This window comes from Anser cygnoides, chromosome Z (assembly GCF_040182565.1).
Source record: "Anser cygnoides isolate HZ-2024a breed goose chromosome Z, Taihu_goose_T2T_genome, whole genome shotgun sequence".
NCBI lineage: Eukaryota > Metazoa > Chordata > Aves > Anseriformes > Anatidae > Anser > Anser cygnoides.
This window is the reverse complement of record NC_089912.1, coordinates 76,472,542-76,499,662: the sequence shown is the minus strand read 5'-3', so window position 1 is coordinate 76,499,662 and position 27,121 is coordinate 76,472,542. Positions and strand designations below refer to the sequence as shown.

General features: G+C 40.6%; 1 protein-coding gene across 8 annotated transcripts in view; it reads right to left on the bottom strand.

Annotated features, from left to right (window-relative positions):
* ERBIN (erbb2 interacting protein) overlaps nucleotides 1-23,646 on the bottom strand; it is a 121,335-nt gene extending 97,689 nt beyond the window's left edge. For 3 of the 8 annotated variants that reach the window (XM_066988603.1, XM_066988608.1, XM_066988607.1), the window contains exons 1-2: nucleotides 23,189-23,383; nucleotides 527-643 (exon numbers count right to left, since the gene is read on the bottom strand). The gene's annotated coding sequence lies outside the window, so the exon portion shown is untranslated. Of the gene's footprint in view, nucleotides 1-496; nucleotides 644-22,750; nucleotides 23,075-23,188; nucleotides 23,384-23,592 lie in introns of those variants that run through there. The other 5 variants (XM_066988604.1, XM_066988609.1, XM_066988605.1 and 2 more) reach the window with 5 other exon arrangements.
* Nucleotides 23,647-27,121: the final 3,475 nt, after the last annotated feature.

The window sequence follows — 27,121 nt, the reverse complement described above, 5'->3', positions numbered from 1 at the left end:
CAAGCCTACAAAACTAAAAACGTACATGCCTGTAACTGCAAAGGAAAAAAAAATCATATTAATCTCTCTACGGCTAGGATGCCATAACAGGGCAGAAGTGTTTTTTGGTAGTGGTGGCAGTTTTTTTTTTCCTGAGCCATCTGAATACACCGCCATAAAATGTGTAACTACTTTGTAGTTTAGACAACATTTTAAATAAACAAATAATGCAGAAAATTAAAGGAGAAGCAATGGAAGCCAGATTGCCTACACACAAGTGCTCACACAGAGCCAACAGGAACATGTTACACTCAGATACATAAAACACGTTCTGTGATTCAACAGAACCATTACACTGCAGAGAATATCCCTTGTGCTTCTTGCCAGAAAGCAACCACAGTCGTCAGTTCTCACGCATCATCCCTACAAGCTACTGTACGAATTCAGCAATTAAAACAAAGTATATCGTAGAGTAGCTAGAACAGTAAGTGCAGTCAAAACATTTCCTTCCCTTTACCTCCTTCAACGTATCTGGGCGGTCACCTACCCGAATCAGTCCACCACTACCAATTCACACCATAGGAGTCTGAATCAGTTTCTGAACTCGGATCACAGAATCACCAGGATGCAGCACGGAGTTTTCTAAACCATCCAGCTCATGAAACTGTGAAAAACAATTAAGAAACATTTTCAAGATGACAGGTATAAATGATTTTATACAAAATATAAAGCAGCTTCAAATCCACACATTAACTTTGCTTTAACATCAGAATTAAACACAAAGACACCAAAGTGCTAATATGTGATATACCACAAGAACCATTGTACAATTACTTATTTTTGTCCTCTGCCAAATCTCAAAGTAATACAAACAGATAAAGCAGTGTGCCAAAACACAAAAAAGGTAAAAATGATTATCATTTCCTCCTTTCATTCCGGCAAAAACCAAAACATATGCATTGCTAGCAAGCTTAAATTCAAAACAACTTCCTTTGTTATTTGTATGGATGGATTTTTAATGTAATTATCAGGTTAACAAAATTCAATCAAAACCTGTAAGTTACGTGCAGAACCTAAACTAGACGACTTCCTCTTAAAATGCTAGTATTCTGGCAAAGCTGAAGCACACTCGGCGAGAATCTATACCACCCACACTGTCACAACTACTCCCACAGCCCTTATGGGGAAATACAACTCCTAGCAACAGATGAGGCTTTAAAAAAGCTGCAATTATTTTAATTGGACCTGCCAGCTGCCTTTCATTTAGCTTAACATGAGATTTTATTCAAAGTCTGCAGCCACAGCCATTGGCAAGGTAGTTGCTTACAAGTAGTTGGACCTATTTCTGAACAGCTTATCCTGCCTGGAGAGCTTTTGTGGCCTATTGCCATATACTCTATATGTTGAGGACACAAAGTTTTATTATGTGGTCCTGGCCAGTAACATGGAATAATGTACTAAGTCCAAGGTGTATATGGAACACACCCATTGCCTCATCTTGATGACATTTGTTGGGGCCAGTTCAAATAAGGTGACAAAACACAGAAGGACGATTTTGTCATCTGCATTCAAAACAGCAAAGGCATCCCACACCAAAAAAACATCTAACACATTTAGGTAGGTTGATAAGTGGAGTCTTTCTCAAAAGAAAAAGATTTTTCAGGTCAGATCCTTACTAACGTATTATTTCCATAAAGCATTCAATACACAGACACAAAACTGAATTTCATGATTCCTGAAATTTCTAACACAAGCCATTATTAAAATAACTGCTTCTGCCACTTTCAGAACACTTACGGTGATTTAGCAAACTCTAAAACCTCTGTACTGATGTAACTATTTAACAGATAACTGGCGTTTCAGCCACCTTCTCCAAGACACTGATGTTATCAGCTGCCCATGATCTTACAGCCAGCACAGCTAGAAACCCTGAAGGATCCAGGGGTTCCAGTTCCATAACCATATTGTTAATTCGAAAGCTTGGTTGAAAAAAAAATATATATATATATTTATATATATGTATATACAGTGTGTGTGTGTGTGTATTATGGTGGGTCTGGAACTTTCCTTCTTGTTTTTTCCTACTGCCTTTCTACCTACAGCCAGGATTTTTGTATGACTAAAAATACTAACGAGAGTATTGTATTAAATCAAGTTCATATCTGAACAATATCTGGATCTATAAAGATGGAAACAGCTTTCTTGGCTCTTAACTAAAAAGATCAGAGTAATGTCCTCTCCCTTGTCTTGCTGTCTTCCACAGAAGGTTAAAATTTCAGTTCAACTGGAGATTTATGTAGCATCCTTCAAGACGGGGCAGTGGACTATTGAACATGCAGACTCCATTACATGCCCAAGTTTGTGACTGCCTCTGTCAAGTCTTGAATTCTGTGGTACCCCCATCAGTGCTTCAGTCACCAGCTCTTTCACTATATCCCAAGTAGCAAGCACACAGTAACTGTAGGGCCACATAACCTATGACCAATTGCACAGATCAATACATGAAAGATTGCTATCTAAGCGTTACCTAAGGACTGGAACACTCTTCCATCCACCCTTCTCCTCCCACTGCTGACAAATAAGACACTGTAACACAACTCCAGAAGAAAGACATCAGTTTAACCCCACTGTCAATAACAATGTATTCCCTCTGACCTTTAACCACCTTCTTGCTACTGAGATTGACTCAGTATTTCATTTTTTTTTTTCCTTACTAAAAACTTGAGTAGTCTGGCATACATGCTACAAATGCTCATTGCTGAGCTAGTCCCCAAAAGTTAAGGGAAAATATGCGTTTCACCAATCTTTACAAGAAATATCCTGCTCAGGCACTTCCCCCAATTTAAGTTTTTTCCTAAAATGTAACTTAGAAATTAAATATCTACAGCTAATCCTAGCTAATCCTTTTTCATTATCACATACTTCCATCTTTAATTAAAGCACATGCTGCCCAATTAACACCAAGAACTGGTTCCAACTCAAAGCCCTGATGGGCAGGTCACTTTATGAAAAAGTACCCATTTTACATTTGAGCTAAACTCATTTCAGAAGAGTTATGAGCAACCAGTGCTCTTCAAAACTAGACAAGTTTGCGCTGTTGAGTGCACAAAACCATCCCTTGCGGACAACATCTGAGAGAGAATGAGTATTTTTGTAGGTGCAAAGCCAAGTATGAGAACACTCAACTTGGATTTTCGTCTACCACCACGTGAAAATTATGCTGCATTTCAAAAACAGATGTGAATTAAAAACCATAAGAAAATTTGTTGTACTTCACTTCTGGTCCTCTGCTACTGTTGTTGCTTTTCTCAACAGCTCTATGACATGAAAGATGAGGGTCTGACTAGCTATGCGAAGTTCTGTACAAGTATTTTCAGAAAGAAGGTGGGGTTAGTACTGTTATCAGGCACTTAAGACTTTGGAAGAACATACCCTGGAGCCCAGGCTTAAATCAGTAGTAATGGGAAGTTCATAAACCAAGTCCGTCTACCGCTTTGAATAAACTTACTGGAGAAAGACGACAGATCCAACATCATAGTAGACACTACTTATTTCATTACACAAAGCCAAGAAGCATCAGCACACCACTCAAAGCAATACAGACACAATTACTGAGAGCAGGAAGCAATCAGAATGATCACTTAAAGTCGCAAAATTCCTTAGAAATACTCCATTAATCAAGTTTTAATAGGCTCAGAAAGACTCAAAGATATTTGATAGTCAGTTCTACTGCATCAGTGGATCTATGTATAAAAAGTAGCATTTTGCTTTCACCAAGAACAAAAAAAAAATTAAAAATTAAAAATTAAATAACATTCTATTACATGATTTTCCCCTTTCTATTTCCTTCATCTACCACAACAAAGGAAAAAACATACTTAGATTTCTTTAAGCATAGTTCAGCTGAACCCATAGTTCAAAATAAGGGAAAAATAAAAGAAAAATATGAATTTATGAATTAATTCATTAACATAATTACTAGAAGTGCACATACAAAATCAATAATTTAGCAGCTACATTAATGCAGTTGGATATGAACAGAATAAACAAAATAAATCTTCTCTACAAGTACTTTCTGAAAGCAACTAAATACTTTCTGTATCAGATTCTTTTTGTCAAATGGGGATAATGGAGGATGCATATAATTACAGATAACACACAACACCCAAATTAGTTATTCTGTATCACAAGAATTTGTTTTGACATATTCATTCCTGGTTCAATCAAAAAATCAGTAAGAAGAGTTAAAACATCTTCGACTACTATCCTTCAAAATGTTAATAGGTAACTTAGTTATACAGAAATCCACCTTGCTGAAAGGTAAGCAATTGACAGGAAAATACATCAAAGGTTCTATGTGAGCATAGGTACTTGCCACTGAATAGCTGAACGAGCTGTTTTTCACACAGCCTGAACAAGGTAAATTTGACATTGGATCCTAGTTTCTTCTCTAGACGAAGACGGCAGGAGAGGAAGGAAACCCTGCTCAACAGTGCACGTTATCTCACTCAGCTCAGCTTCACCACCGGCTATAATTTCAGCACACGACTCAATTCCTATCCATGTATCAAGACTGATACCAGAAAATTAATGATCTTAGCAGAGACAAAGTCATTTCCGTTTCAGATGTTAAAGTAAGGGATCTTAAAGTATCCCTTTTTTCCCTTATTTTTAGGTAGATAATTTTATATATATATATATATGTCTATATTATACATATATATACACATATATAATATAGGCATATATATAACTAAAAACAATGTCCAACTTGTACTCTAGTCATACAGCAGAACAGATGTTAAAATACATATGTAATTGTCTCTTAGGAACCTTTTCTGCCCAGCATTAAGACAAGATACACTGAAACTACAATCTAGTCCTTCAAAAGTGGAGTCATGCCATTCTAAATCTTCCCCAAAAGACACACAACTATCTCTAGGGAGTGAGAGTGACAGAGAGAATTACTACTTCATGTTTTAAAGGGGGGAAAAAAAAAAAGCAAAGACATAACTTTAAAAACAGAAAAAGTGAACACACTTCATAACATTTGCACCAAATACTCACTCAGAGGACATGTGTGGAGAACATGAACGTGAAGTTATGCCAATATGAGATACGCATGCCCTCAGGTTGACAGTCATTTCCAATTTACCACGCTCTAGATTCTTACTACAGATAGACTATCACAAATGAAGTATACACATGACAAATATGGAAAACAGCACAATCGTTTCATGCTTATTTGCAAGGTCAATAGATGCTTCGTATTTTTAATTCCTAACTAGACAGTGACTGCATATTTTTTAATTGAATTGCAGTAAGTTTTAACTTGGGGGCTGGGGGGAAGACCACACCTTTATTGATCTTTCTTTCACAAGATGAAGTTTCAGTCCCAGAGAACTTAGTATCATCACAACAATTCCTCTCAAGTATGCAAAATATCACCATTTAGGAAACTACCGTAAGGGAAGAATTCACTGACTCCAGATTGTGCTTTGGTTAATTCTTGTACTGCACAATTTGAAAGGAAAAAAAAAAAAATCTGCTCAAATATAACATTCCAAACAGCTTGGGATTCCATATGTTCTGAGGAGCTTCATTTCAAGCTCCTGTTCTGAGGAGCACAGAGGTAAGACTGATAGGCCTGTAGTTCCCCAAGTCTTCCTTTTTTCCTTTCTTAAAAATGGGAGTTGTATGTCCCCTTTTTAGTCACTGTAACTTCACTAGACTACCATGACTTCTCAAATGACAGACGGTAGCTTAGACAGGAATCTGCCAGTTCCCTCGGATGCACCTTATTAGGTTCATGGACTTGTGCACCTTCAGGTTCCTTAGATGGTCTCAAAGCTTCTTCTCCTACAGTCGACAGTTCTTCATTCTCCTGGTCCCTGCCTTTGGATTCTGTGACTTAGGCAGTACGGCTAGAACAGTTCCCAGTGAAGACAGAAGCAAAGGGTATTGAGTACCTCAGTCTTCATCAAGTTCCAGGTAACTAGGTCTCCTGTTTCACTCACTGAGGGATGGGGGCATGTATACAGGTTCTTTCTCCTTCCTTCACTGTCCTGTGTACTTGAAGAAACTCTTTTTTACATCTCTAGCCAAGTTCAGCTCCAATTGCGCCTTGGCTTTCCTAGTTCTGTACCTGCTCTCCTACATCCCCATAATCCTCCCAGGACGTACATGCTTGCTTCCACTGCCTATACATTTTGGTTTTGTGCTTTAGTTTGGCAAAGAGGTCTTGACTTAGCCAAACTTGACTCCTGTGTTCCCTGCCCAACTTCTTAAATGTCAGGATTCAGAGCTCTTGGGCCCTAAGATAAATATCTTTAAATTTCTCCCACCTCTCATTCATTCCGTATCTCTGAGCGCAGTTTCCCAAGGGATCCTATGCACCAGTGCCCTAAACAACTGAAAGTTTGCCTTTCTGAGGCTTAGGGTCATGATTCTACTCTTTGCCTGTCCTGCATCCCTCAGAATTGGGAATTCTACCAGGGCATGATCACTGACTGCATTTCAGGCTACCTCCAGTCCTGACCTCTCCATTAAGTTCTTCAGCACTGGTGAGCAACAGGTCCAGCAGCACATCTCCTCTGGTTGGGCTATTTTGCAGATTGAAGAGCAGGATGTACAGACAACTACCAGCATGAGAAACAGCTTCTTAGCTGCTTAAGGATGTTTTCAAAACTATCCATTTGACCCATTACTATTCAAGTAAGCAACACACAACAAAGCCTCTGTTTCAAAAGTAATTGTTGCTAATACTAGTACAGATGAAAATGGAAAACTACACAAAACTCAACTGAAATGCTTCCCATTCATCCAAAAAAATGCACTGTGAGGAAGAGAGATATGAACTCAGATCTCAAAGAAAGAATTTTACTTGAGACTATATGAAAAGGGATACTTTTCCCCCTTCCATTAGAAAAGAACAAAAACTCACTAGTGCTTTTCCACATTACTCCCACTCTAATCTCCCTACAGAAACAGAGAGAAGCACAGTACTAGAGTCTTAATAAGCCGTTATCAAAGCAAGAAAAATCTTTTTGTCTACCTCGCATGCATCAATGCTACTTCGTCTCAGCTGTATGTGCTTGGCCCTTCGCAGAGAGATGAAAGATCAGAAGTTTTGTAACCTACAATTCATGACTGCAGGACAGCCAAGTGAGACTACTATAGCATACATGCCCCATGCCACAGTCACAAAGTACTTTCACACCAGGACAGGCAGTTTCCCCAAAGATTTTAGAATTAAGAAGCTATAATCATGTTGCACCTTTAATCCCTCCATGAATGAAGATGGATATACTCTAGTAATCTGAGATGAAAAAGTAAAATAAAATAATTATCATTGACAAATACTTCTAATAGAATCATTCCACCAGTGATAATGCCTAATGTTTCAACTTGTTTAATTATCATACTGACATACCCATCAGTTCCCCATTCACACTGACATTTAGGTATAACTTGAAAGCAGAGCATGCCATGTTCAAACACTGTTCAGCTATGGATTTCAATCAAGAGGTTCCTCCGGATGACTAAAACAAAATAATAAAAAAATCAAGCCATCAGAAATCCCTAGAAAGTAAAGAAACTAGCTTAAATACGTCTTGACAACAAGTAGTCAAGAAGGTAGCTTTGAGGAAAAAAAGGACTTGATGACCTCAGCAATGAGGAACTGAACAGGTCTCTAGTCCTCCTGTGTGTTTTTCTAATTCCACTTCTTACCATAGCTAGTTATTTCCCTAACACCACAGCAACTACAACCTACTTCACAGAGATCACCTGTCCCATTACTTTCTGGATAATAATTCTGGAAATTAACTAAAAGCTATATATTTTCAGGCCTATTCCTAGAAGTCGAAGTATCTTCAGCTCTGTGAAAGATAAACATCAAATTCCAAGCCTACTACCAAAGTCTATAAAGTCAACCTTCATGTGCCAAAAAAGCAGGAAAGATAGGAGGTGGTACATTTGAAATCTGCTCCAAAAAAGCTTAAATGTTAAGTATTGCAATTTTTAACAGGATTCAGTCTTATACGGGAGGATTACTGAGGAACAAATCAGACATAAATTCAGAGGAAAAAAAGCAAAATTTATACTTTTCTGTGATTGAGTAAAAGTATATTCTAAACCAGCAACTAGAACTCAAAAAGCAAGTCAAGTCACACTGAACTTAAACCAAACTACAGACCGGTAAAGGAAGACCAAGCCTTACTTTTCCTACTCACGTCTGCCTTCTGTTAAATCTAGGGTTTGCACAACCAGCACAAGAAGGAGGACCCAGGGAACTACAGGCCAGTCAGCCTTACCTCGATCCCTGGGAAGGTGATGGAGCAGCTAATCTTGGAAACCGTTTCTAGTCACATGAAGAAGAAAATCATTATGAGTAGTCAGCATGGATTCACCAAGGGGAAGTCACGCCTGACCAACCTGATAAGCTTCTATAATGAAATCACCAGCCTGATGGATGAAGGGGGAACATTGGATGTTGTCTTCCTGAACTTCAGTAAGGCCTTTGACGCTCTTCCCCGTAAGATCCTCACAGAGAAGATGCTGAATTATGGACTGGGTGAGCAGACCATGAGGTGGATCAAAAACTGGCTCAATGGCCAGACCCAGAGGGTAGTGGTTAGTGGTGCAAAGTCTATTTGAAGAGGTATGCAGAAAAGGGGAAGAGTTAACCATGCCAAATCTCAGTCCTGCAGATACTCCAAGCAACCAGAAGAAGTGAAGACATTCAGTAAGGTCAGCAAACAGTTATGGTCTGGGTAACGATATGTCAGCAGTTATTGTTCTACATTTGAAGTTCAGAACCGAAAGAAGTGTCTACAGGATGTGGTCTTAACTGAAAGACAACCTTGCAAGCGCTGCACATACTTTTGCAACAAAAAGTCAATTTTTTAACCTACAAAACAATACATTTATTAGAGGCTTGAGTGAATGGAACTACACCACACAGAAGAGACCATCATCCTCACCACAGTAAGTTGTTTTTTAGGTTGTTTCACATTTATATTCATTTAACTAAAAAAAAAAACAAAAAAACAAAAAACAAAAACTCTTAAATCTTAAATCCAAAAGTAACCAATGCAAGGTGTCTCATCAAGAAACGTTCGTGGTTAAGAGCTGCAGCTTGTCAGTTGGAGTGGGCTAGTTATAATACTAAGGTTAAAACAATCTTGTAGAAAGTTCTTTAATGAATATCAACTTGTAATTCAAAAATTTTCTTTTTTTGTTTTAATATTAAACAAGTCTGTAAACAGAAAATAAGAGACATGAAATACACAATGGGGCCACTGCTGAGATATGGCACTGATCTAGATCCATCTCTCATCTGCCCCACTACTCTTAAATAAACGGTAGATTCACATGATCAACCTCAAACATCCTATTGCATCAGAAGTTGCCACTCTATAGCAGATAATGCCCCTTACTTAGAGCAGAATGCACACTATTTCTCATGTTTAGAAGAAAAAAATATTTATCTCATATGACGTCCTTCAACTACTGTGAATCTTCAGTGATTTGGATGTAAAGCAAGTCTAATAGTTTGTATGGATGAAACCAGTATCTGCAGAGCACACAAGCTTCTATTCTGCATTAGAAGGAAAGCATACCTGACAGCAAATACTGATAGTAAAAAATGGAAAAAGCATTTTTCTTTTTTTTTTTTGTCCTTAAAAAAGAAAAATGGTGTTGTCTTCTGGCCTGCTCATAAGTCAACCTTATCAGTGTGTTGGAGAGCCTAAACAGAAGGGACACTTTCTGAAAGAAACCACAAGAAAGGATGAAACAAAGTGTAACAACCAAGATGCTTTTAAAAGTCACATCAATATGTCATGGTTAATTAAATCACAGAGTAGACTTAAGCTGCAAAGTGCCTTTCAAAGAATAAAATACGTATTAAGACAACTGTTTAATGGACAAAGAAAGAGAGACTGGATATATTTAAAAAAGTTGTTCCTACAATGCTATTAATAGCACAAAAATGCTAGTAGAAAATCTGCAATGAACTCCAAAGGAAAAAAACAAGTCAGTGGGTTCCATAGCCTTATTTACCTATTAAAACCAAAAATGATAAGGGCTTTGATGAGAATTCAAGTTGTTAAAACACAAAAGGACAGAAGTAAAACATGGACCTAATGGGACACTTCTTCATGCCACTTTTTCTGGTACTTTCTATGATTTAATAGCTACAGGACAGAGCTGTTGCCACTGTTAAGTGGGAGAAGAGTAGACAGTGGAATGCACCATGCTTGAGCAGCTCAGGCCTTCCTTTGGCTCAGGTGAGGTGGATCAAGACACAAACAGACAACTGAAGAAGTTCTTTTGGACTGTATACCTCATCTCAGCACATGAACACTTCCTTGGTAACATCATTATCGTAGAACAGCTGAAGACTTCAGGCAGCAGAAAAGAAGAATTTAAACCATATAAAGAACCACCAGCATTTCCTCTTTCAACCAAGAAAACAGGATTACTAGCCTTGCACTCTACCTCAAGTCTGAGCTATTAATCCCCCACACAAACAAAAAAGAACACAGAAACTATGGCCCCTGCTACAGCCATGGTTCAGATGAAGATACCTCATTATTAAATGTTTGATTTTTTAAAAAATTCATGCCTTCCTCAGCTAGAAAAAGAAAATATCTGCCATCAACTATCTTTTTTCAGGGTGTTACCACTTTTTACACAAGACAGGAGAACACTGAGAACATTATGCAAGATAATTCACTGAGGTTAATTTTTAACTGTATGTCTAATCATAATGATAGAAGAGAAAAAAAAAGACATACATTCAGAAAGGACAAACAAATTTACTTTAAAGATACTAATTTCATTCCTCCGAGTTGGTTTAAGAGAGCTATAAAATGAAGGTTTTCAAATCACTTTAGATTAGAAGAAAAATCTATGCATAAAGTTACAATTAGAAACTGAATCAAAGTGACTACCACCTTCTTTGCAAACAAGGAAGTAATATGCAACAAAACACTCTCCACCCCACAGTTGTTTCTCTGTCACAATAAAATCTTCCAATATTTGGAGATATTCGTTGAAAATGTTTCCAATTTTGCCCTGAGAACTTGCTGGAATTGCAGTTGGGACAGAAACAAAAATAAAAATAAACTGTGAAGGATGTTAACGAACCTGTCCTTCTACCTGCAATATCAAGCAAATATATAGAGCTCTCTTAGGGATGTAAATAAAGAAAAACATAAGTTGCCAGCCTAAATAAATAAATATAAATTAAAAAAAAAAGGGAAAAAGTCCTGCATGCTTGCACACACCTAGATATCCAAGGAAGGAAATACAGTACTTTTTTTCCATATACACTACCCCTATTGATAGCCTCACTGTTTCAGTTTCAGTATATAACATATGCTAATCAAAATAAAAAGCAAGCTATAGAGAAACAAACAGTAGTGAAAATGCCAAAAGCTTATGAAAGCAATTAATATTGAATACTATCTTCAATACTTAAAACACAAAGTCCCTTTAACCCCTTAATTTGAGGGCTAGAGGAACAGATTTGAAAAACATAGCTGCCACATTCTGTTTCGCACGAGCGTGGTATTTTTATTCATTTGACATATGTTGCTTCCTGAATGGATTTAATATATTTTGGCATTCCAGAACAAAACTGCTCTCATGGTGTTTGGCACTTCATGTACAATGTAACCAGGAAACCACTCCTTAGACTATGCAGCCATCTGCAGCAGATAGCAACGGTTTTTAAACAGGCAAGCTGCACTGTTGTAAATATGCAGTACTTCAATACACAAGAAAAGTTCTCATCTGTGAAGTAGACTTTCCATCTAATTGCCTGCAGATAAATTCAGGCAATGCATAACACTTCAGCACAAACTAAAGGAGAGAGGGAGAGAGAAGGAGACAGACAGAGAAAGAAACTCTTATCAGAAGATTCCTAGCAAGAATTTCTTTCCTACACTCTGTTGTCTATATACTAAAACAAACCAAAAGCTGATGTCCTGCTTTGCACGCACCATCCCCCCCAACAATGTAATTGCCAGAATTCCTAGCTAAAATTAGGATGATCAAACAACAAAGGTCATAATAACATAGTGGGCCCCAAACAACAGGAGACTTTAAAAAACTGAGAAATCAAAGGTTGGGAACATGGGAGGAGGAACCACCGCACTCAGTACCTTGGAGCTAGCAACAAAATCGATAAGCTGACCAGAAAAACTGCTGCACCAAATCTAGACAGGTCACACAACTCAGTCTGTGGTGAGAGTAACACGAGTGGAATCACACTCACAGAACAGAGCTGAAAAGACAGAGTGCATGTGGATGTGTGTCTTCAACGCCCACTGCGGACTGCTCTACTTCAAAAAAATAAATCCTACCAAAAATACAGGTATAGGTGCATCCTGACACACAGAATACTATGTAGTACCCTAATGAAAGTTACAGCTTAAAGAAACAGAATATACAGCTGGACTTCCATTTTGCTTTAGAATTCTTCCCCCTTAAAGAATATTTGTCTTTGTTTTGCTACCCACCTTGACAAGTTCATCTGTTTTTTGGCTTTTGCATCTGCTTAGTATGAAATGCAGTACTAACAACAGCAAGCTTCCGTTTACAGTGAAGCTTTTTAAAAATAGCTTTCCTTAAACGCATCTTTTTCACTGTTACAATACGAAGCAGCCACTACCTATTTCATTAATGAGTAAAAAGTCTCAAAAAAAATACATTTTCCAGATTCCAAGCACCTTTTCCCTCTGATTTACACAATGATTATGACATGTAGGAGCTCAACATCACTCTCAGCAGTTTTAGAAGTCATTGTCTTAAACAAATAAAGGAATGTCTAATGAGGGCTTATGTAAAAGATAGAGAGCAACGTTTTGCTCAATCAGATAATGACAGGACAAGGGGGAATGGAGCACAGGAAGAGGTTGCCCAGAGAGGTTGTGGAGTCTCCTTCTCCAGAGATATTCAAAACCCGCTTGGGTGCCATCCTGCTCAATGTGCTTTGGGTGATCCTGCTTGGCGGGGGGGTTGGACCAGATGATCTTCAGAGGTCCCTTCCAACCTCAACCTACCTGTGATTCTGTAAACTGAAAGAGGGGAGATTTAGATCAGAGGTCAGGAGGAAATTCTTCGCTCAGAGGGTGGTGAGGCACTGGCACAGGCTGCCCAGAAAAGCTGTGGGTGCCCCATCCCTGGAAGTGCTCAAGACCAGGTCAGATGGGACTTTGGGCAACCTGGTCTAGTGGGTGGCATCCCTGCCTATGGCAGGGGGGTTGGAGTTAGATGATCTTTAAGGCCTCTTCCAACCTGAGCCATTCTATGATTCTATCTATGTTTTTCTTTTACATTGATTCATCTGTAAATCTTCATCCATCCCAATTAGTAGTTCATAATTGTGATATACAAGAATCGCTCCTCTTTGCCTGAACCTTGGTTTTCTAACTACAAGACTTCACATCTCTCATGCAGCTAAGCACCAATATTTTGTCCCGTATTTATTCAGCTTTAATCTCACAATATGTATTTGATTTTTGCCAATTTATAGCCTTCTTCCACTCCTAACACAGTAATAGTGCAAAAGGCATTAACTTATTTTTCTTTTCAGATAGTGTTGTGTTCCTCTGTGCCAACGGACTATGATTAAAGGAGAAAAAAAAAAACACAACTGTTATGTTAGTTTTATTTTAATGCATCAGGCATTCTGGAGATCAGATAAGCAACTGTTACAACAAAATTAATGGAAGAACATTCTTAAATGTTTTCTTCTTAATACCTAAAAGTATTTTTGCCTCTTTAGATAGAGAAAAAATGATAGCTTAAAGGTTATAACAAAAAAAAAAATGCTGGGAATTTAGACAATTATTTTGAAGGACAAGTTCTCTAAAAGCTCTATTATCAACATAGATAATAATTTGCTAAAGTCAAGAAAGTTTCTCACCTGACAGGAGGTTTAAGTAGAATTAAGATTCTTCCTTCCCATCACAGTGCAAATTATAGCTTAAAAACTGAATTCAGAATGGATTTAATAATAACTCAGCTTAAAGCGTTACTTAACCTCCTGAAATCCTGTGCTTTTTTGCAGGAGGAAGAAAAAAGTTGCAGCACTTTATTATGACACTATTGAAGTGGTGCTTATTTGCTATTAACATGTCAACTACTACTCCTCAGACCAGGAAAACTGAATAGCACAATGCAGGTATTTCAAGAAATTTCCTAACTGTGTTTTCAAATAGTTCGAATTGTCCAACAGGTACTTCCCCATCAGACCTTTGAAAGATTAAAAACAAGTTAATACAAGTTTTGGGAAAATTAATGGCATTCTGATTTTAGGGTTATTCCTCAATAGAGATTTCATATTCACAAGCTGAAATTTAACACTTATCAATGTTTAACACAAAAGGAATAACTGGTGATCTATGAACCTAAAATGAGCAAATATATAATAGAATTCAACAGAAATAGGCAGGGACTCTCTCCATCTGGTGAGATGGAACAGAGTGCACTGTTTTCAGAAATCTAAGTAACAATCTATTCGTTCTTGACCAGTTGTGGGTTTTATTTGTTTGTTTTTTTAATGCAGATGTAAGAGAGAAGTAAGAATGGTATCTGGAAGAAAGTAGTGATTAAAGTTGTATTTCTCTTCCATCCCATAACACTTTCCTTTAACTTTTTCCATTGACAGGGCCACGGTCTTTCCCATGGGGGGGTCACAGCCTGCTACTGCAAAACCAGTTCAGTATCATTAATGTCATGAAAGGCTACAGGACACTGGAAATCCTGACAATACCTCTCCTTCCTTTTTACCAGCACTGAACAGGAAAACCCCATGAAAACGTTTGCCCGCTCTACCGCCTTTCTCTAGTAACAGCAGAACTGCAAAAAAACACGCAACAATGTCATGATCCTTGGCACCTCTGCTTTGTTCAGTAAAGCAAGACAAAATAAGTGCTCCTTGAAAAGACAAGGACATCACCCAGATAAAAACAAATGGAAAAGTATTTTTTTTCTCTCATTTAAGTCTATTAAAGTCTATTTTATGTCTACCTTACTTTTCTGTTATTTGTATTGTTTACCTTTTTTTTTTTAATGAAACTTCTGGTAAGAGATCTGAAGCACGGCAGTAAGATTAACACACTGGAAAAACAGGATTTTCTAATAGGCACAGAAAAGTCCCTCCCACACAAAACATTGTTCAGGAAAAAAAAAGACTCCTAAAAAAAAAGACGCAAACAAGACACACTATAGTTAAACAATAGTATAGTGGAACTGCAAAGCTCCAATAGTTTCTCTCTCCCATACCAGTATTTCTGATCTTATCTACCAGATTCAGAGCCAGATGGCTTGCCAAATTCAGAGGTTTGATTGATTCCCCCTGCCTGCCACATTCCCAGACAGGACGGGAACCCACAGGTTTAACCATCTTCTTCTCTTCTTCTGACTTACAGTTGAGACCTGAAACTATTTTTAACCTAGTTTGTCATAGCTTTCTAATATCTACATGTGAACCAAAGTGACCTTAAAGTAAAATCTTGTGTTTGTTCCAAACATCAACTAGCGTTCCTCATTCAATTCCCTTTGCTTGCAGTTCTTCCTCAGAAGATCTACTAAAGAATTCGTGAATATTCTCCATTACTTAGGATAAAACATCCTATGTAAGTTCAGTAAAGCACTACTGAAATAAATGGTATAAAGTCTGGATATGAATCAGAGATACGAATTTTTGAATTTTCTCCCTCACTGATGAAATGTATTGCCAAGTCAGACAAAAAAAAAAATAAAATAGAGAGTACCTCAGAATTTAAATGACCTGCAGCTCCAGGGTTAACATCACATATGATTATGTGACCAGAAGAAGCCCAAAATGAGTATGTTCTCCTAAAAAGAACTCACTACCAAGCTGACATTCAGATCACCACAGAATAATTTGCCTCTTCAAACAAATGTACCAGCAGCAGGCTGTGGGTGCATATTAACAGCTGTCTGCACATCCACGTCCTCCCTCAGGTGCACCATGCATTAGGCCGAGTGGAATCTAAGTCAATTCAATACCTGCATGTTATACTCCATATGTGCATGGAAAACCAGTAGTTACACAGCATTTAAGGCAGGAAGGACTTCAGATTTCTCTGCTGCCATACTTTCAGTTTACTTTTACTGAAAATACAGGCCTCAATCTTGTAAATACTTATGTAGCCAAGCTTTTTGTTTGCTTTATCCATAAGCACACAGATTATTAAGCATAACATTTCCACAGAGGAAAGAAAGTATGATTTACATTAATATTGTTATTTAAGAGTTCTCTGATACCCCATGTCAAATATCAGCCTCCATCATATCTTCAGGGCTATCTGTAAGTGAAGACAGAAGACCTGCAGTAATTTGACCAAATTACTGACAATTGGCTTCATCTTTTAAAATATCACCTCTTCCCTCTATAAGATTAATTCCAAGATCACTACAGATGCACGGAGAAAGCAGAAGCTCTCATAAGGTTTCCTAGCAGCCTACCAGAATCCTTGCCGATGAACCTAGAAACACTTTCTACCATCCAAACACTTAAAATTTTTGCTAAACCTGCAACTGACGTTCACAGGCTTCTGGCACTGTATTTCAGACATTGCTCAGAAGTACTGATGCAACTATGCTCTCTCCCTTCCTTCTTAGGCAGCTTTTGAAGTTTTGAAAGATAAGTACTGAAAAGCTCCAAGGACAAGGAGAGCAAGGAAGGCTGAAGAAATACGTTCTGTAACTGTAGTAAACTCAGACCCCACATCTATGGGACAAAGGACTATGGAAGAACATGAAACGTGTCTTCCAGAAGTGTCTAGGAAGACCAAGTTCCCCCTATAGCTGCTACAGAAACTTCCCATGCCAACTAGATTAAAAAAATTGATGAGAATGCTCCAAAGGCTGCAACTCACAGCACAGTACCTCAGAGGTCAAGACAGACACCATTTTTTCAACCAACCTTCTAAACATACCTTTAACAAACTAACAGAAATTCAGATATTTTGAATTCAGTGTTAATAACTGAACTTATCCCACCAAGGAGAACAAGTTCCCATCCACTTCCAAGGGAGAATCCAAATTAGAATTGTACTAGAAATTTTTCATTCAAGTACTTGTAACTTTTATAAAGACTATAAACCTCTTCAGAGCTTCTTCTACTCCTAAAGCTAGCCCCAGACAGCTGGCACAAGACGTAGTCACTAAGCACTACCAGCTCACAGGAAGACAACTACACTCCAAGCTTACGCTTCAGAGGTAGAATTTTAACTTCAAGAGAACATAATGCTCAACATTTGAAACACGTATTCCCTTACTACCTGTTCCCAGAAAGGAAATTCTACTCATGCAGCTGCAACCTCCCCACTGGAAGCGTGTGATAATCCCTAACAGTCTAACCTACAACAGTCAAACAGGCATGACCCAAGTCGTGAATCTGTGTCTATTCCATCCCAGCAAGCTTTGTGACAGGGCCACAAGGCAAGAAGTGCAGCACCACACACACTGAGCCACACAAACTTGGAGAATTCACCATGCTTAGAAGACTTTCGTTTGTTTGTTTGAAAGGGCAGTCCATGCACCTAGTGAATTCTGGATGGATCACTCTGAGGACAGTCACCTACAATTTCTTCCAGTTACTATTCTCATGATTTAAGTAAGAGAATCAGAAAGAGTAAGTTTGTCTGTAGTAGTTGTTTCCCTTAACACATAATAAAGCTTTACGCCTGCACAATTCACTTACACAAAAGCATGGAACAAAAGTTTGAGAAAAGTTTATTAACAAAAGAAGCAAGGACTCATAATATCAGATATTTGAAAATTGAGAAACCATGCAACAGTTGTACTTTTTGAATCATTTACCATTTTTCATGTAGCTTTGCTCTTACAAGAACAGAAGTTGTATTTACTATCTTCATCAATCCTTAAGGTCTAGACTGGGCCTAATCATCGGATCGATAAAAATCCGGGGAAGAAAAAGTGTTCTTCCTCCTTCGTTCACCAACAAAGTTGTGTACAGAAATTGATACCTAACATTGTCTTGGCCCTAATGTACAGGAATGGTGACCTAATAGTGTCTAATAGGATAGAAGAGTAAGATCATCCGATTAATTACCTGAAGAAGTGGATAAACAGGGGAGAAGAGGGTGTACTATCCTAATCTAACAGCTTTCAAATGCAAGCAGATCTAGAGGCATTGGTACCTTCTGACAGTATTACAACTTCCAGGACAGCCAGCAGCAGAGATGGTTCATATTGTCCTCAGACTCTGCTTAATCATCACTTGTTGCTCCTGTGCATAATGATTGCTTAGTATCAGGGATCTACAAATTAGTTCCAGATACAGAAAGAACTAATCTACTTTTCAACTTAAACTACCCTAGGGAAACTAGTCACAGGGGTGATGTTTTCCAACATAAACACACCTCCATTTCAGCCTGAATGAAACCAAACAAAGAGGTTTGTTTAGCTTTATTTCTCAATTATGCAAATCATGATGTATTGTTAAAGTTAGAAGGTGTGATTTAGTGTTGAAACACCATGCTTCAGTATCATCTTTAAGGGAAGTACAGATGAAACTAAGAGTAATAAACCAAGTATATGTAGTGAAATTTAAGTAACAGGAAAAAAAAAAAACCTTAAAACGAGCAGGTAACTGATGAGGAAGAATGGCAGAAAAAGCAGAATTATCCCAAGATCACTATATAATAAAAAATACTAACAATCATAGCAATATTCACTGCTCCCATTTTTCTTATATATATAGGCAGAAGATCATAGAACGGTTTGGTTTGGAAGCCACCTTAAAGATCTCCCAGTCCCAAGCCCCTGCCATGGGCAGGGACACCTCCCACCAGACCAGGTTGCCCAAAGCCCCATCCAGCCTGGCCTTGAGCACCTCCAGGGATGGGGCATCCACAGCTTCTCTGGGCAGCCTGTGCCAGTGCCTCGCCACCCCCTGAGTGAAGAATTTCTTCCTTACGTCTAATCTACATCTCTCCTCTTTTAGTTTAAACCCATTCCCCCTTGTCCTATCACTCCACTCCCTGACCAAAAGCCCCTCCCCAGCTTTCCTGCAGGCCCCCTTTAGGTACTGGAAGGCTGCTGACAGCAGCCTTCCTATAATTCCATCCCAGACAGACCCAGCACAAAGGTCTCCCTGGAGCCTTCTCTTCTCCAGGCTGAACAGCCCCAACTCTCTCAGCCTCTCTTCATGGAAGAGCTGTTGCAGCACTCTGATCATCCTTGTGGCCCCTCTCTGGACTTGTTCTAATACATGCATGTCCTTCTTGTGCCGGGAGCCCCGGAGCTGAACACAGCTCTCCAAGTAGTGTCTCACAAGAGCAGAGCAGAGGGGCAGAATCACCTCCCTCGATCTGCGGGCCACGCTTCTTTTGATGTAGCCCAGGGTACGGCTAGCTTACTGGGCTGTAAGTGAACAAGGCTGGCTCAAGCTGAGTTTTTCATCAACCAACACACCCAAGTCCATCTCCTCAACTCAGCATTCTCATTCTCAAAATTCAGTATTTACAAGGTTTTACTCACTACATGTGAACAGTGAATTTTTAATCAGAAATGAAGGTTGTATTTCAATAAAGTCTTCTTTTCACAACCAAAATTTCCCTAAAAAAAAAAAAAACACAAAAAACCACCCAGTCAATCATGCCACCTCCGCAGCTGTACACTGCAGTGGCACACTGCAGCTGCTCCCCGAGAGAAGAGAAACAGTAAAGACTGGGGGAAACCCATGTCTGAAGCCTGGACAAGCCTTCACATTCTACCCCACCAAAAAAACACTTTGTGTCCAAAACTGGACCAGAGTCTGCCATGCGAGTATCCACCGAACCCTCCACAAGTTACCCCCAAAACGAGTAAAAAGATATTCCCTGTGCATTCAAAACATGAGGCAAGAGTCCCAAAATCAGTTAAACTTTTAAAGGTTGTAGAAAGGCAGTCTTTACCTCAAAAGTGTGCATGGACTTCACAGATGTTCTAAAGACACTAGCAGTTTAACAGTATAGCAATTTGATAATATTTACACTTTTATTATACAAAATTACACACTTTATAAACTTGAAAAATAAAGAATTAAGTTATTTATGAACTGTTTACTAAATGTGATAAACACATCAGTTCAGTGTTTTCGCTCTGATGTGAAAAGTGTTGCCTGACATACTGTTTCAGTTACTCAAAAGCTGACAAAGGTAAAATAGTGATGTCTCTAAATCTTCACTTTCCAAATAATTCACATTAACTACCTATACTGACTGTCATCATCATCACTTGTGTGCTCACAAAAGTGCAATTTTCATATCCGTTAAAGAGTAACTTTCCTGTCATCCTGACTGGTTACTCATTCGGAAGAGGTCAGATCTGTAATTCCTCTACGTGGAGTAACGTCAGACTCTCCTTTAGCAGATCAGGTTATCCCACAGGGAGAACCTACTGAAAAGACAACATACCAAACATTTGATCTTTACGTAACATTTTCCCTAGAAGATTTTCCTTTTTGTTTGGAAGCAGGAAGAACAAAAACAGAACAACAACTGAAAAAAAAAAAAAGCAGACAGGCAATGATTCATTACACCCCTACAGGAAAGCTGAGTTGAAGAATCCTGCTCCCATCCCCTTCTATTTCTAGAACATGCTGCTAACATGGGAAGTTTAACGCGTGTTACGTACGTGCACGCCTTCCCTTAGTTTGGATCCTCCAAGCATGGCTCTCCACACGTACGGCTGCAGACTCGGACAAACTTCACTGAGGACAAATCGTAACTCCTACGTTACACCACCAGCTTAATACCCTAGGCAATTTCCGTTCAGTAATACTTTCTCTGTGGAGTCCCCTCATCAATTCAAATCAGTGTGATGTGAAAATGGATATCCTACAGAACACCACATCTGTATCACATATCATATACCGTGCAGCTTGTTAGTGACTAATCTATTGACAAGACTGTTGAAACAAGATACAAGTGGTCCTCACAACAGTCACATTCCATAGCATGCCTTTTGCCGTAACTTCTACCTCTGTCATTGTAAGCATACCTACTTAAAATTATCAATGTTTACATGAGCTTAATGTAATTCACAAGCACGGAACAGCCAGGTAAAAAGAACATTTCCCCAAGCCATCATCACGTACCTATGAAAGCTTTGTTCCAAACAACATCGGCTACCACGTGTGTACTTGCATCATTTTATTCACAATACAAATACCAATGTCAGCCTGATTTAGTTGAGATGGTTGATCTCAAGAAAGAATACGCTCCTTCATAACTTCTAAACTATGTTAATGACATGAATGGCATTCTATGATATAACCACTAGCTGTAAGCAGTACTGAATTACACTTTCATCATTAAAAAGGGCCTTATCCATAGCTACCATGGTGACAAAACACTAGTGTAAAAAGTTGTGGCTCCACTACAAGGATCTATTCTTCTACATGGCATTGAAAAATATCAAGTGCATCATGAGAAACACAAAAGGTCTGAAAAGAAACTAAATTGCATCCATTAGAACATAGTGGTTTACAACTAAATTTGTCATGCATTGCTACAATTTCTCCCTCCCCCCCACGGAATCTCAAGTCATTATTGGGACTGAAACACTGCTTTGGAAAGTGACCGTTCTTTGTAAAAGGATTACTCTATTTAGGCTTCATTGCTTTTCTGCCAAGCATCAGCCATATAAGGAAGCTGAAGTTCACTGCCATCTATTTTGTTCGGGCCTTTCAGATGCCTAAGAATAACCTTTCTACTGCCTAGAAAGGTAAGTCCATAAATTGCAAGCCAAATCATTTACTTGTTATCAGCCACAGAAGCCACTTTAGGTCAGCTACACGTAAAGATTTTTCCTCACGCTGTATCAAACAGAGTTGGATTGATAACTTTTTTTCTCACATACTTGGTGCTGTTAAATAACTACATATATCGCAGCTTTAAAAATTTTTCAGAAAATTGACTTTGTCCAATTCTTACATACACCAACACATCTCAGAGACTTCAGAGGCTGAACCACGAACATCCTATCTGACAAATACGCTGGTTTTGAGTTCGTCAAACAGGAACAACAATTTAAATAAGCAAGCAGAGAGCCATGGCTTCTAGCTCATTTTAAGCGTTCACCATCACGAAGGGACTAACCAATAATTGCCTCTTTGAGGCATGTGAAATGAATTTGTGGTGAGCAATACTGCTTTCGCTAAATGCACCTAGTCGGCCAGTATAACAGAACCCAGCACCAGCAGCACAAAAACCTTACACCAAAACTTTGCAATTAGCTTCCCCTCCTGCAGCTTCACACGGGACTCTTCTCAAAAGATTATAAAGGAGAAAGCGGTCAGCAGAAAATAAACACGGCTACGTTAACTCGGAAGTTCAACGGCACGTACTTTTAAGAAGTCAGATCGCTAGCAAGCTTTTCTTCTTTTAAATGGGGGGGGGGGGGGTCCCTCAAGATAAACCCGGGCAAAGATCAAAACACAGCAGCACAGACCTTCCCTATACAAGCTGAAAAATATGCAGTCAAACCCGTCATCTTGGGGACAGAGAAGGGGCGGAGGGGAGGAAGAGAGTTGGCGGCAGCCGTCGAGGGGGAAAAACTGAGGCAGGCTTTACCGAGGGCACATCGTTACGACGAAATTTAAGAGCTATTTATTTTCAGGAGGACGGGCCAGAGGCTAGCCGATCCCCCAGAAAACAAGGTGAAAAGCAGGGAGCGCCGAGCCTGGGGATCTGCCGGTGAAATAAGACGGGATTACCTCCTTCGGGACTTTCTCATTTCCCGAGAACTTAATTAGCTGGCAGGGCTCGGTTTCGCAGGGAAGGACTTGGAGCAGCAGCCGCGGAGCCGAGCGGTTTCAGTTCAATACCTTCCTCCGGCCGAACAAAGAAACTTCTGTGCCCGAGGAGCTTAAAAACTTTCCATCTCCCCAGGTCCCCTCCCCGAGCCCCCAGGAACACAGCCGCCGCCTCCGCGCCGACAGCCCCTCGCCGAGAGGGGCACAAAGGGCTGCCGAACGACGCGAGGCGGTAAAACGCAGGGAAAATAAATAAATAAATAAATAAAAGGCCAAAAAACAGGATATAAAAACGAAGCGTGAACTCCTTCCTTTCTCCCCACCCCCCTCCGGCAGCAGGGGAAGGATCGCGGCTCTGCCGCTGCCCCCCCCCCCCCCGGCCCTCCCCGTGTCACTCACCTCCTCTGCCGGGTCCAGCGGGCAGCGCTTTCTCCCGACCCCCCGGGGAAACGTCTTAAATCCGACCGACTGCCCCGCTCCTTCGGGAGGGGAGAGAAGGGGGAGGAGAGGAGGGAGGAGAGAGGGGAGATAGAAAAAAAAAAAGAGAGAGAGAGAGGAAAATATAAAAAAAAAGATGCAACAGCTTTCGGCGAGGACGGGGGCGGTGTGCGTGAGCGCGGGGGGAGGCGGCCGAGCCGAGCCGAGCCGAGCCGGGCAGAGCCGAGGAGAGCCGATCTCAGCCGAGCCGAGCCGGGCTCCTCCCGGCGGCGGCTCCGGGCTGTGCCCCGCGGTCCCCGCCCCGCACAGAGGGCGTCCCCCGGTCCCCGTCCCCCTGTGTGCCCCCCCCCTCCGGTGCCCCTCACCCCGCCGCCAAGGGCACGAGGGGCGCGGGACGCCCTCTCGCTCCGTGCCGCCGTCCCTCCTCACCTGCCTGCCCGCCGCCGCCGCCCTCTCCCCGCCTCCTCTCGCACACTTCCCCCTGCTCCCCGCGCTCTCCGCCTCCCCCCCGCCCGCCCCGGCGACGACGGCGGCGGCGGCGGCGCCCCGGGGCGGGATGGATGGGTGGATGGACGGACGGATGGGTGGATGGGGACACACGGACAACGGGAGCGGGGCGTACGAGGGCGGGAGGCCACCGCCGCCCAGGCCCAGGCCCAGGCCCAGACCCAGGCCGGGGCCGTGCGGGAGCTGCGGGAGCGCCCCCACTGGCGGCGGCGGGAGGGGAGGGTGCGGGGGGAGGGGATGCGCAGCGCCACCGCCGCCACCGCCGCCGGGCCCCAGCCGGTGCGGGGCCGAGCGCGGCAGGCGACGGCGCGGCCAATCCCCGGCCAGAAGGGTTGTGAGGGACGGGCCCCGCAGCCAATGGCGCCCCGCGGGGGGCGGGAGCGCGCTGTGGAGGAATGGGCTGAGGTGGGGGCAGGGGGGGCCGCTCGCCTCGCTGCCCGCTGGGCGGCCGGTGGGGCGTTGTGGAGGTGGGTGCTGGCCGAAAAATGGGGTAAAATGCTAAAAAGTGGCGTTTTACACGAGCCGCCGGCCAGCAGCGGGGAGTGGCGTGTCAGCTCGGTGCCAGCCTGAAGTGAAAAGCCCCCTGAACCCCACCAGCCCCCGAATCCAACGCTCCTTCCTCGGGGTCGGCGGCTGCCTCCCTCGGCTCCTGACGGGGCTTTGGGCGAAAATGCCTCAGCCCCGAGCACCGAAACAGGGCTGGGCTGGTCTGTGTGTGCCCACTGCATTTAACACTGCTGTTACTTCCTTCAAAGTTACTGCCTGTGTGCGGGAGCCGTGTGTTGGAGTCACTGGGTTGTACCCAGATACAGCAAATAGGCGTGCCTTTCCGTGAGGGCAGCAACACTCGCTGCTTCTTTGCTGTTCCGTGAATCTTCCATCTTTACATACAGCCCTCCTCGGGGACTGCAGCTGTGCCTAGGTCTAAATAATTAAACTGAATTAAATATAGCCATCAGAGCTGGTAAATATACATCTTTATACATACATACATATATATATGTATATATATACACTCCAATAAATATATATTCCAAAACTTCCTTTTATTATTTTTTTTTTGTTGTTGCTCGGGTAAGCTATTTTTTTCAAATAACTCAGCTTTGGTCTCAGGCCAAGCATGAGAGCTTCCGTCCCCAAAGTTCAAAGCACTGACAACAAATTTAGAGTTTCTCACTGTAAGGCGCTACAGCGCTGCTTTTAAGAAAGTTGCTAGTATTTTGTCTCATGAACTCATGATCATTCCTGTCTAACGACCAATAATGCATCCCGATCGTGATTAATACAAGTGCCTTTCTGCCACAGATGTCCTCCATCATGAACTCTACAAGGCACCTGTGTTACGCATGAGGTTATTGTAACTGTTTTTGGTGTGAAATTGTTCTTTGGCAAAGTTAACTGCAAATTGCCTAATGCATTTATTAATGCAGCTGGGTAACAGATGGGTGTGGGAAATTTATAGCAACTATTGTTCCCATGATGGATCTACTGTAATTGTAACGTTAGTTTCAATGTAAGACGCCATTTCACTTACAGTTTTAGCCATCAAAAATAAAAGCCTAGCCAAAGATTACTGAAACTATAGATAGCAAGACCACAGCTCCTGAAGACATATTACATGGACAAGATACAACTAACTATCTGTGCAAATTCAGAGAATACCATGAGTTATCCCAGGGATTTAAAAGTGCTATAAATATCAAGACAGTATTTAGATTACAGCTTCAACAGAGTCCCCAGCAACATTAATTCCCAGAGTTGTTATCCCAGTTACCATATAATTACAGATTAAGTGCACAAAGTACAAAATATAGAGTTACTTAATGAGTCTTTCAAGTGAGACTATGCAAGTGATCCCAGTGATAGTTTAAACAAATTCTTTACACGCAATTTCACATTAGACACCAAGCCCAAACTTCTTTCATTCAAATTCCTCTTTTTACATTTGAACAGCAACATGAGTAGATATAAAGCTAAACTGAAAGAACGATTAGTGAAACAGCCCCATCTGAATTTGTCTCTTTTGAGAGTTCAAATGGTCTAAACAACATATGTAGTGGTTCAGAGTAACTGTTTTATTGCTGTTTTTCCCTATTCTTACTAATACTTGTTACATCCATGCCTTTCAGCTTTTATGAGTTAGATTGAAAGGCCTCCAAGTTAAACGTTTCTTCTCAATAAATGTTTGGGTACCGACTTGAACAGTGGATTTTAGCTTGATTTGAATTGTGGCTTCTGGACATTATTGCAATATTAAATAACTACATAATAATTACTGGAGGTGATAATTGCCTGAAAGATATAACAGAGATTAAGTAATAATTTCTATAAAAAGTGTGTATCGAAGTTTTGTCATTTATTTTGGACACCCCATAATTTAAATTTGCCCGTGATCTATTCAGGGTGCCTTAGTGTAACAGATTCTGATTGATCTGATTCACAAATGGCTTGTACCACATTTATGCTGGTGAAGTCAACAAAAAACTGGTTCAATTCAGAGGCAGTTAAGGCTCAGAAGTATATTGTTACAACTTCCTAAATGTGTAATACCTATCTCATATATTTAAAGAGAAGCTAAATGAATGATCTCTGCTCAGTTTAATATTGAAACAATACAAAATTTACATTAATTAAATACTGCATTATGCCATAGAAAGAGGCTTTCTTTATATTCGATTCCAAGATTTTTCAAATAGTAAAATCAAATGTATTGTGTGACTAAGATTTGGAGTACTATGCAAGTAGCGATAGAAAACCTTTTTAACACCACAACCTATTTTGTATATACTGTGTTCCAGAAATGGTTAGGAATGTTTTAGAGTTATTTTTAAACATTTTATTGTGACTTTTTGTTTGTATTTCTCTTCCTTGGTTACCATGGGTGAGCTCCTGAACTGTGACTTAGGAACACTTGGCACTGCGTTTCGCGAGGAGGAGAAAAGACAAAAAGGTGATGTTAAAGCACCTTTACTCTTCCCTGATTTGGACTGCTTTGCTCCTGGACAGTCTCCTTAACAGTGACTTTAAGCTATGCTGCAGCCTCTTAGCCTAAAGCCTGTTTTGACAGCTGATGCCTTCACATAAATCTTGTGCTGGTCAAAACAAATGGAAAGGAATGAAAGCTGCGGCTATGCCATGTGAGGACATGGACTTCTGTGGATCGTAGCCATCAATCCCTTGCTAACAAGCTCCTGCAGAGCCGTTTCTGGACACGCTAATGACAAAGAGTTAAACGTGAAGTTGTCAAAAAGAGCAACTTATGAATTTGCTTAAAATGAGCTATTTGCTCAGTGTTTTACCTTCGCATCCTTGCCATCTGCCCTCGGTAAGTTTCGTGGATCAAAAAAGGGTAACAATTAATGCTGCTGAGGATATTTGTGTCCTGAT